The sequence below is a fragment of the Dermacentor andersoni genome, chromosome 1 (assembly GCF_023375885.2).
Source record: "Dermacentor andersoni chromosome 1, qqDerAnde1_hic_scaffold, whole genome shotgun sequence".
Lineage (NCBI taxonomy): Eukaryota > Metazoa > Arthropoda > Arachnida > Ixodida > Ixodidae > Dermacentor > Dermacentor andersoni.
The window spans coordinates 240,952,801-240,964,902 of NC_092814.1; the positions used below are offsets into that span (position 1 = coordinate 240,952,801).

Here is a 12,102-nt window from a genome sequence, read left to right on the forward strand (position 1 = left end):
TACACATGATAAAACCAAAACTAGGGAACTGGATAAATGAGAAAACACCACGGTGCAAGGAAGTACTTGTTTGCCAATTAAAGATAGGACACACTTACGGTACTCACGCTTACCTCTTGACTGGGTGGATCCCCCGACTTGTGGCAAGTGCGGTAATACCCCCACAGTCCTCCATGTTCTTGTTCAATGCCCTGCAAATAGCAGTAGAGAGGAAAAAGTATTTCCTTCTGCACATATCGCGAAAATATACCTCTTCAAACAGCTTTTTTCCTAGCAATGAACCGCTTTTTAACTTCAAAATAGTCGTAGAGTTCTTAGCTGAAACGGACACTCTGAAAATCCTTTGGCCAGGTAATTTCTAGCACGCGTTTAACAGCCCTTGTATTGAAGGGCTGTCTTGAAGCTCTAGTGTCACTTTTATGTTATGCTGTATCATGTTTTTAACGAAACCTAGTTGCTATAGCCCACATCACTAACTAGTCAGTGTCATTATTTTAGTACCTATATATTTTACGCCATTTATAGCGACAGGTTTTAGGCCCTTTTACAGCCACGTCACATCTACCATAAGGATAATTGTCCACGCCATCCGCAATTCATCGATAACATTACCATTTGTCATGGCGGTTTTGGCCATATCTGGCCTAGCGCCATGAAACACCACACATCAGCATCGAACATTAAAAACGAAGTGATACCAGGGGGCGTGCAGGGGAGTGAGACAGGAAAAAAAAAGCCTGCCATATGAGCAGAGAAGTGGAATTAGCTGTAAAAGGTACCGGACGACGGCAAGCCAATGCATTGAAATCAAAATGAAGTGCTTTGTGCTTGGATGCTCCTTTGGAGGTGAGCCGATGCTGCTGTCACATAGAAGGCAGTCGTACACGATGTGTTGTTATAGCGACTCATGACACCAAATCCGCAATAAAACTTATCTTGCTTGATTTCAGGTGAGTATTTAGTTTCTTTCACGGTGTAAGATAGACGGTGGTTGAATAAGATGGCGGTATTCTCCTTTCTGAGAAAACAGCGTTCGTGTTTTTGAATACCTAGGACTCATTTCAAGCGCAAATTATGAACAAGCTGCCTGGATCGCTTACCAGTAAAGTTCTAGTGTGTAATCTTAGCACCTTTCTTTCTTTCTTTTTTACTTTCGCGTTCGAAGGAGCTTATTATGTTAAGGCGATCAAGATTGTTTTCCGGCAACGTGTTCCATGGAGTTTTTCGTAATTTTGCGCGCACGAGTGGTGGCGGAAGATATACGCTCGATGCGGCAGCGAGGAAGCGCATGGAGCGCCGAGCGTATCATGGCGGCAAGCGCGCGCACAGTTCTATTTTTGAACTGTTGATCGAGCTATACAGCCGACGTATCTTCCTAACCGTGAGACAAGACGCCGCAGCTACCTGGCCGCCGCCGACACCGCTCCAGACGAGAATGGATAGATGGATGTTATGAGCGTGCCATTTGGAACGGTGCGGTGGGTCGCGCCACCAAGCTCTTGTTATTTTATTGCCTAATGTCCTACCTATGTTAAAAAAGAAAAAAAGAAGAAAGAAAAACATGATGAATTCTCATACCCAAAGTTTCTGAACCCCTATTGTGCACTTTGCTTTTGTACGCCTCCGTTGTTTGTCCTTTCCATACTTTTCTTCCACCACTCTTCCAACCGCCTCTTACTAATCTCTATTGCGGACATGTTTACTTTCCCCCTGCTCTCGTTGAACCCAAGGGTTTCAAGGAGGCCAGTGGTATTGATTCCTAAATCACCCACTCGGCAGATATCTTCACATTCTAATACAACATGCTCCATCGTTTCCCTAGCTTTACCGCAGCGAGCACATGCTTCTTCTTCCTTCTTATATCTCGCTTTATAAGTGCGTGTTCTAAGGCATCCTGATCTCGCTTCGAAAAGTATAGCTTCCCTTTGAGTTATCATAAATTGTTTCTTTCTTGATCTCGTTTTTTTTTCCTTTTAAGTAGTTACTCATAGCAGGTTTCTTTTCTATTGCCGCCATCCATGAGATTATCTCAGCCTCTCTGGCTTTCCGCTTGACGTTCTTTCTTGCCATGTTGCTCACCATACATTTATTTACTTATTTATTTATTTGTGATACCCTCAACGTACATAATTGTACATTGCAGAGGGGCGGGGCGAGAATACATTCCAAGAGCAAAAACTAAAGGATTAGTTCAAGGAATTCACAGTACAGGGAAAAAAAGCATACATGTCGCATACTTGCTGGTAAGCTTCCTAGTTCTTTTCCTCCACTGTGAATCAATTATATTCCTGTACAAATACATCAACACTCTCCTAGCCCATTTACTTTCTGCCATATTCCTCAGTCGTTCTTCATAATCAATTTAACTGTGAGCTTCCCTCACTTCAAAACTTGTCCAGCCCATATCTCCCTGCACAGCTTCATTTGTAATCTTCCATTGAGCGCCCAATGCGAGGTGTCCCACTGACCTTTGGTTGCCATCGAGTCCTGCTTGTACCCCTGATTTCAAGGAAACAACCGCATTTCCAAATGTAAGTCCTGGAACCATTACACCTTTCCACATACCGCGGAGCACCTCGTACCTATTGTATCCCCATAGCGCTCTGTGCTTCATTATGGCTGCATTTCTCTTCCCCTTTACTGTTATGGCTTTTTCCTGTGTTTCCATATATCTATTGCCTTCGTTTATCCATATACCAAGATATTTATATTCTGTTACCCGAGGTATTTCTTGGCCCTGTATCTCCACTGTCCATTCACAGTTTTCATTGAATACCTTAACACCTGATTTTCTAACACTAAATTTCAAACCTAAATTGTTGCCTTCCTGTCCACAGATATTATCCAAACGTTGCAAATGACTTTGCTTGTTAGCTAGAAACACAATGTCGTCCGCATAAAATAAACCTGGGACTTGCTGCTCTACTACTCTACCCGCCTGTTTGTATGAGAGATTAAACCCGATATTTCTTCCTTCTAGCGCCCTCTCCATCCTCACCATGTACATCATAAACAGCAGCGGGGATAAAGGGCACCCCTGCCTCAGTCCCTTGTTGATATGAACTTTCTCCTCGCTCCTCATACCTTCCCATTCAATGCAAACAGTATTTTCTAGGTAAATCTCTCTCAAAAGCTGTAGACAATCGTTACCTAAGCCTTCCCCTTCCAGAATATCCCAGAAAATGTTGCGGTCTGCGTTGTCGTAGGCTCCTGTAATGTCTAAAAAGGCCACATACAACAGTCTGCTTTCTGCTTTTGATATTTCAATACACTGAGTAAGAACAAACAAGCTATCATCCAAACGCGTACCTGTTCTGAAGCCATTCTGAAGCTCTCCCAAAATGCCATTATTCTCTGCCGATGCTTGAAGCTTTAATTTGATTGCCTGCATTGCTAGCCTGTATATTACCGATGTAATGGTCAACGGTCTATATGAGTGAATTCTGTCTTTCTCCCCCTTACCTTTATAAATTAAATTCATTCTACTTTGTCGCCAATTGTCTGGTATTCATCTATCTTTTAAAGTTTTTTCCACTGCTTTCACCAGAGCTTCCTTACTTTTTGGTCCTAGTTCATTTATCAGCCTAACGGGAACCTCGTCTAGCTCTGTGGCTGTGTGCTTAGGAATTTTCTCTTCCGCTTTCTTCCATTTTAAATTTGTCAGCACCAGCTCCTTTTCCACTTGGGTCTCTTTCACGCTCTTTCACTGCGCGCATTTATGTTAAGTAGCCTCAGTTCTTTCCGTTTGGTTACATCTCCGGCTTTTTTGGAGGACCTAGCGATTTTTACTTTGGATGTGCTTTCCAGACGAGGGATCTGGTCGCATTGCTCAGTTATGTCTGCGGCACTGGCGCTTGGCTTCGAGTATTTGGCCGTCGGGTTTCGCTTGCCGCCGTGCGTCGCTTTTTGCTTCCGTTTTTTTGAACAGCTAGGTACTTTATCATTTTCGTTTTCGTCCCAAACGTATGCCTTTTTATTGATATATAGCTTATCGTATACCAGCGAGGCTTTCTCGCCGTTCTCTCGGTTCATTTTGCAGCTTTGCCATAGCTTTCTTCTGATTTCCCGCACTCTTACCGAAAAATCCTCGCCAATAGAGTAATTCGTGCCTTTGAGTTTGCTTCCCTGCTTTAGAATTGTAATTTTGTCTCTTGAATCTAGGAGCTTGAGAATAACAGGCCTAGCCTTGCCAGGCGATGGCCGTCCCAACCGATGAATACGTTCTATAGCCACTGGTTCTAGCTCAAGAATACCTTTTATTATCTCATTGTTCACAGCACCCTCTAGCGATTCGGTTTTCTCTTCTTCAGCTTCAGGTAGTCCGTAAACAATGATATTAGACCTTCTGCTTCGGTTCTCCAGGTCATCAATTCTTGCTTCAAGGTAAGCAATTTGCTCCTGGCACCACGTAACCTTAATTTCTAGACTGGCCAAGGAATCTAATTTTTTGTCAATATCAGTAAGGCGTTTTTCTTTAATTTCCCTAATGTCGATTGCAATCTCACTAAGTTGTTATGCTATTTGTGCGAGGTCAGGGCCGGGGTTAGTTTCGATGTCGCCACAAAGCAGTAGTAACCATCGAACACATGAAGCAGTATCGAACAATGCGCAACATATTCCGGAGCCGAACAACCGTGGGCACGGCAACACCACCAAAAATGGATCGTCAGAACGAAAGCACTTTCCGTATCGTTTGCTTACCTGTACCAAATACAGGAAGGGATTAGATGCGACCCACATCGTGGTGATGCCGCCGTGCCCAGTGCCAGGCAAGACCGCTGGAAAGCCTTTTATAGCGGAATCCGTCCATGTCGTCATCCACTCTCTGGTCACGTGGTTTCTCCGTTGGGTGAAAGGGTAGCCTTGCCCATGATGGTGCTTGTAGATTATCCGGTGCTTCGTGGTGATGGAAATTCCGCTCATGCGCCGCTACGACGTTCACCGGTTCCACGCGCGTGTTGTTGGCAGTGATCAGCAGACCAAAGATCTGTACCAAATACAGGAAGGGATTAGATGCGACCCACATCGTGGTGATGCCGCCGTGCCCAGTGCCAGGCAAGACCGCTGGAAAGCCTTTTATAGCGGAATCCGTCCATGTCGTCATCCACTCTCTGGTCACGTGGTTTCTCCGTTGGGTGAAAGGGTAGCCTTGCCCATGATGGTGCTTGTAGATTATCCGGTGCTTCGTGGTGATGGAAATTCCGCTCATGCGCCGCTACGACGTTCACCGGTTCCACGCGCGTGTTGTTGGCAGTGATCAGCAGACCAAAGATCTGTACCAAATACAGGAAGGGATTAGATGCGACCCACATCGTGGTGATGCCGCCGTGCCCAGTGCCAGGCAAGACCGCTGGAAAGCCTTTTATAGCGGAATCCGTCCATGTCGTCATCCACTCTCTGGTCACGTGGTTTCTCCGTTGGGTGAAAGGGTAGCCTTGCCCATGATGGTGCTTGTAGATTATCCGGTGCTTCGTGGTGATGGAAATTCCGCTCATGCGCCGCTACGACGTTCACCGGTTCCACGCGCGTGTTGTTGGCAGTGATCAGCAGACCAAAGATCTGTACCAAATACAGGAAGGGATTAGATGCGACCCACATCGTGGGTCGCATCTAATGAAGAAGCGTGCGTCTATTTACAGATGGCTTTTAATGGCTGAGCCAGCAAGCGTAGAGCAGCGATAATGCTACACTCTGCTTCGTCGTCTGCAAGGCCACCATCATCGTCCTCCTCTTCCCACATTACCGACTGTGACATCACCCCCGTCGGAAAAACACCTTATTAGTGCGACTCATCGGTCTGAGAAAGGTAGGGTTTGAGCCGGCTGACGTGGATGATGTCAGAGAGAGGTGAAGGCACCGTGGCATCCAGCGGAGACACTACATATGTGACAGGGGTCACCTGGCGAAGGATGCGGTAAGGGTCATAGTACCGCGAGAGGAATTTCTCCGAAAGACTAACACGCCGAGTTGGATACCAAACTAGCACAAGAGCACCTGGTTCGTAGTGCACGTCGTGATGGCGCTGGTTGTAACGGCACTTCTGGCGTGTCTGTGAAGCAGAAAGACGAATGCGGGCAATCTGGCGTGCTTGGGTCGCTGTGACTATGACATCCAGAGTGTACTCTATCGGCGAGTCGAGTGTGGTCGAAAGGAGAGTCTCGAAAGGCAAAGTCGGCTCACGGCCGAAGAGGAGATAGAAGGGTAAATATCCAGCTGTGTCGTGGCGCGAGGAATTGTCGGCTAACGTGACAAATGGTAGAGCAATGTCCCAGTCGCGATGATCGGAGGAAACATACATTGCTAAGATGTCAGTTAATGTGCGGTTCAGGCGTTCGGTAAGACCGTTAGATTGAGGATGGTAAGCGGTAGTAAGTTTGTGTTTAGTAGCACATGATCGAAGTAGGTCGTCTATGACTTTGGCAAGAAAGTATCTGCCGCGCTCGGTGAGAAGTTGACGAGGTGCACCGTGGTGCAAGATAACGTCGCGAAGCAAAAAATCAGCGACGTCTGTGGCGCAGCTGGTCGGTAGGGCTCTAGTAATGGCATAGCGAGTTGTATGGTCTGTAGCAACGGCAATCCACCCGTTTGCGTCATTTGATATAGGGAATGGTTCGAGAAGATCAACGCCAACGCGAAAAAAAGGGTCGGCCGGTATATCTGTGATGACCCTAATATCGGGGCAAAGGTTCGTGTACTCAGTGGTTCTGATGGTTCTCTTAGGCGGAGCCTCCGACAACCCAATTGAGGACAAAGCCGTTCGTTTCGAACACACACACAAACGTTTAATGGAACTGAAGAAGGCTAAAAAATAAATAGAAGAAAATAGCAAACATAAAAGAAAGACTAAAAAACACATCAAGACACACATTTGGGGCTAGTATGGAGTTAAGTGGTGCGCGAGTCCGGGCTTGCCACGACGGCAGGGATACATAACAGTCTCGACGCGGCGACGCGGCGACAAGCTGACGAAAGGAGTGGCGCCGGTCTCACCAAAGGTCGTGGTGTACGTTGGTTGACCGGGTGACCGGAGCTGGCCAGCTCTGGCTCGGAGAGGTAAACCAGGCGGCTTGGTGGCACGAGCAGACGGCGGCGGCGTTCTGGCCGGGCAGCTGGGTGTAGAGTTCGGGCCCGTAGCCCGACTGCTCTTGTCCTGCCCACGGGCACAGAAGCTCGAACGCCGGCCTCGGGCAGCAGGCGGCACGACAGACGGGGGCGGCGTTCTGGCCGGGCAGCTGGCGTAGAACTCGGGCCCGTAGCCCGACTGTTCTCGTGCTGCCCACGAGCACAGAAGCTCACCGGCCTTGAGGAGCTGGCGGCACGCTCAGGAGGCTCCGGTCGGGTGAAGTCCTGGTGGCTCGGGTCCGGAACCCGACGGCCCGTCTTCAACGCCCGCTCCGGTGGTTGACCTCCTCCTGCCGTCACTTCCGGGGGCTCTCCTGGCGTCTCCCTTGCGTCTCCTCTGCGTCTCCTTGCGTGTCCTCTCGTTCTGCCAGCGCACCACGCTTTTTCTTCTGATCTGGCCGATTTGGCATTTTCCGATTGGCTGCCTAACTCCCCGTGGTCTTTCCTAATTGGTTGCTTTTCTTCTTTTTGTTGTTTTTCAGGCGCCGCGCGTTCTCGTGGCGGACGCTCTTCGGCGTCGTTGTTTTCCTTCTTCCAGCATGGAATCCGCCTCGGCGCGCGTGCACTCATTGTTGTCTGCTCTTGACCGTCCCGATCACCGCACCATGTCGCGCACCACACATCACAATATCCAAAGGCTGCAGCAGTCCGGCGGGAGGCATAGCTGGTCTTTTCCGGCGTTGACATGACTCACACGCGGCAACATAGCGCCGGACGGAGCGGTTGAGACGGGGCCAGAAAAACCGTCGCCGAATTCGGTCATAGGTCCGCGTGACGCCAAGGTGTCGAGCGGTAGGAACGTCGTGCAGTTGCTGCAGTACAATCTGTCGCAGATGAGACGGAATGGCGGTTAGGAGCTCGGGCCCGTCGGGGTGCATGTTGCGGCGATACAGGATGCCATTTTGTAGTACGAACATGTGAAGGGATGGGTCAGACGGATCAGAGAGCAAGCGTTCGATAATGGGGCGTAACGACTCATCGCGTCGTTGTTCAGCGCCAATGTCTTGCAAGGCAGAGAGCGAAAGAACGCAGATCGGTGCGACATCCACTAAACCGTCCGGTACATCGACGGGATGACGAGACAGGCAGTCGGCCTACTGATGTAGACGATCCGACTTGTAGACCACAGTGCATGTGTATTCCTGTAGCCGTAGGGCCCAGCGACCGAGGCGTCCGGTGGAATCCTTGAGGGAGGAAAGCCAACAGAGGGCATAGTGGTCGGTTGTAACTGTAAATGGTCGACCATATATGTAGGGTTGGAACTTGCCCACCGCCCAAATGAGGGCGAGACACTCGCGCTCAGTAATCGAGTAATTGCGCTCTGCGGGAGAGAGGAGGCGGCTGGCGTAGGCGATGACGCGGTCGTGCCCACATTGGCGTTGAGCTAAAACTGCGCCGATGCCGTAGCCACTGGCGTCAGTGCGGATTTCTGTCGGAGCGGAGGCGTCAAAATGGGCGAGAACAGGAGGTGTGGTGAGCAGCGTGATGAGTTGTGAGAAAGCAGACGCTTGTTCAGAGCCCCAACAGAAAGGAACGTCTTTCTTCAGGAGGTCAGTCAGGGGACGGGCAACATGGGCGAAATTTTCCACAAACCTGCGGAAGTACGAGCAAAGGCCAATAAAGCTGCGAACATCTTTGGCACAAGTTGGTAAGGGGAAATTCTGCACAGCATGGACTTTAGCGGGGTCGGGGCGAATGCCTGACGAATCGACGAGGTGTCCGAGCATGGTTATTTGGCGGTGACCGAAGTGGCACTTGGACGAGTTGAGCTGCAAGCCAGCGATGCGAAAAACAGAAAGAACAGATGAAAGTCTTTCAAGATGCGTCGCAAAAGTTGAAGAGAATACGATGACGTCATCCAAGTAGCACAACAGATGGACCATTTCAAACCACGTAAGAGCAAGTCCATCATCCGTTCAAAGGTCACCGGGGCATTGCACAAGCCAAAAGGCATTACCCGGAACTGATATAGGCCGTCTGGTGTGACGAATGCTGTCTTCTCACGGTCCATTTCATCCACGGAAATTTGCCAATATCCAAAGCGAAGGTCTATAGATGAAAAATAAGTGGCACCGTGGAGACAATCCAGAGCATCGTCAATGCGGGGAAGTGGATATACATCTTTATTGGTGATCGTGTTTAGATTACGATAGTCAACGCAGAATCGCCAGCTGTTATCCTTCTTTTTGACGAGAACAACAGGGGACGCCCACGGGCTGGAAGAGTGTTCAATAATCCCTTTGGCAAGCATCTTGTCAACCTCGCTCTGGATAACTTGTCGCTCAGAAGGCGACACCCGGTATGGGCGTCGGCGAACAGGTGCTGCATCGCCGGTATTTATACGATGCTTCACGACCGTAGTTTGACACAAAGGGCGATCGTTCAGGTCGAAAATGTCGGAGTAGGACTCGCGGAGGCCACGGGGCTCTGCGGCTTGTTGGGTTGAGAGGTCCGGTGCAATCATCTTTGTAATGTCGTCGGTCGGGGCTGATGCAGAAGGCGCAGAATGAGCATTGGTCGAAGACGGCGCAACAGATAGAGCGGAAATGTGGCACTCGTGCGTCGGTGACAACGTGGCTAGAGACATGCCTCGAGGAAGTGCTTGTGGGCACTGTCCGAAATTTAGGATGGGAAGACATGTCTGATTGCCCGCAACAGAAACGATGGTATGCGGGAAGGAGACATTGTGAGAAAGCAGGACTGAAGTCGCGGGAGTAAGGACATAGTCTCCGTCAGGTACAGGTGGGCAGGCTAAGACAGGGATGCAGGTTGCTGCAAGAGATGGCAGGCGTATAAAATCCGCGGAACAAAGCTGAGTTGGAGCTTGAGCAGGAAGGTCAACGGGGACAGGTAGGGGTAGGTCAAGTTGTACAACGCCGGCGGAACAGTCAATCAGAGCAGAACGGGCGGCCAAAAAGTCGAGTCCGGGGATAACATTGTGAGGGCAACGTTCGAGCACACTCAACAAAACGGACGTGTGGCGACCGGCGACACTGACACGAGCAGTACACATTCCAAGCACAGCCGGAGTTCCACCGTCGGCGACCTGGAGCAGTCGAGTCGGAGCAGGAGTCAGTACTTTCTTCAAGCGCGTTCGAAGCTCCGCACTCATGATGGAAATTTGGGCTCCAGTGTCGATGAGTGCTGTAACGGGCAAACCATCCACATCCACGTCCAGAAGGTTCCGATTAGTAGGCAGGGTCAGCAGAGGAATTTCAGGCCGGGCTTCTAGAGCAACGTCACCTCCGGGAGCTGCCCCAGTTAGTTTCCCGTCGGAGAGCGGCGACGGTAAGCTGGGGATGGAGAGCGACGCAGCAGGGGCGAACGGGAGCGGCGACTATGTGGTGATGGTGAGCGGCTTGTCGCGGTGGCTCGAGCGTTGTCAGGAGCGTCTTCAACCTCGGTGGAGAGTGATGGCGGGCGAGGTTTCAGTAGGGAGCGGTGGTAGGCGGGAAAGCTTGGTCGAGAGTGGGATGGCCAGGAACTTCGACAGTGGCGAGAGATGTGGCCCACACGTCCACAGTAGAAGCAGATGGGTCTATCGTCATGTGTGCGCCATTCGGCCTGGTTGCGATAGCTCGGATATGGACCGTATTGGCTCCGGTGAACAGGGGCAGAGGCAGCAGACGAAGCAAAGTCAGGACGGCTGGCGGAGCAGGTGGACGGAAGACCCACATTGGCAAGTTCTTGGCGAATTACCGACTGAATGAGAGACACAAGCGGCCGGGAGTCGTCAAAGCACTGCGTCACTGGCGTGGCAGGAGAGGCTGCTTCGATTTCTCGCCGAATGATATGTACGACGTTCTCGCAGGAGGTGGGCTCACGCGGTGGACAAACGTCTTCGCACGTCGATGAAGCTGCGGTATTAGGTAGACGCGTAAACTGTTGAACTATGCGGCGACTCTTCGCGTCTTCAAAACGGCGACATTCGTTAATGATCTCATTGACCGTCGTTACATTCTTGGAAACAAGCAGGTTAAACGCGTCGTCCGCGATGCCTTTTAAAACGTGGCTGACCTTGTCTGACTCTGCCATATTGTTATCCACTTTGCGGCAAAGGGCGAGGACGTCCTGGATATACGCCACGTAAGATTCAGTGGACGTCTGTTCACGGGTCCCAAGGTCCTTCGCAGCACGTTGGCGGCCGACTGGCTTGCCGAACAAATCTCTAAGCTTCTGTTTGCACTGGTCCCAACTCGTAATCTCTTCTTCGTGTGTTTCGAACCAGACCCGTGCCGTTTTCTTGAGGTAGAATATTATATTGGCCAGCATAAGCGTGTTATCCCACCTGTTGTGTGCGCTGACCCGTTCGTAATTCTGCAACCAGTCATCGACGTCAACGTTGTCGATTCCGGAAAACATGCCAGGGTCGCGAGGCTGGGCCAGGATGACCGTCGGTGGCGACGACGGGGCCGTGGTTGAACTCTCTCCTTCGGATGACATGGTGGCCAGGTTACGTCCGCTGCGGAGCTCCATCTTGCGCAAGTGATTACCCCGCACGTCCACCAAAGATGTTACGGGAAGGAAGATGCGTGCGTCTATGTACAGATGGCTTTTAATGGCTGAGCCAGCAAGCGTAGAGCAGCGATATGGTACGGTATGGTATTCCTTATGCGATGGCGCACACCCACTGTGGGGGATTGACCAAGATTTGGGTGAAATTAGGCTATCTTTATTAAAAGACTAAAATTGGTAAAGCTAACTGGAGGAAATGAACAAAAATAAAATGTTTAAGAATTCAAGACAATCTCTTTGTAGCACTTATAAAATCCTCCACGGTTGAGCAAATATCCCTGTGGCACTTTCCAAGAGAGGAGGCTCCTAGAGAAATGATATTTATAATTGAAAAGCTCAAACCAAGCTGTGTAAATCTTGATTCTAGATTTTTTCTTAAAGAAGTGAAACGGCGGCAGAATATGAAAAAATGATCTATTGTTTCATCTTCTCCACAGACTGGGCACAGAGGGGAGGGCACCAGAC

At 50.0% G+C, this 12,102-nt stretch overlaps 1 long non-coding RNA gene across 1 annotated transcript in view; it reads right to left on the reverse strand.

The window, feature by feature from the left end:
• The window catches only part of LOC140215306 (uncharacterized), an 81,233-nt gene that overhangs the window by 7,463 nt on the left and 61,668 nt on the right, over positions 1 to 12,102 (reverse strand). The window contains exon 2 of the long non-coding RNA XR_011892261.1: positions 114 to 191. This is a non-coding gene — a long non-coding RNA (uncharacterized lncRNA). The remainder of the gene's footprint in view (positions 1 to 113; positions 192 to 12,102) is intronic.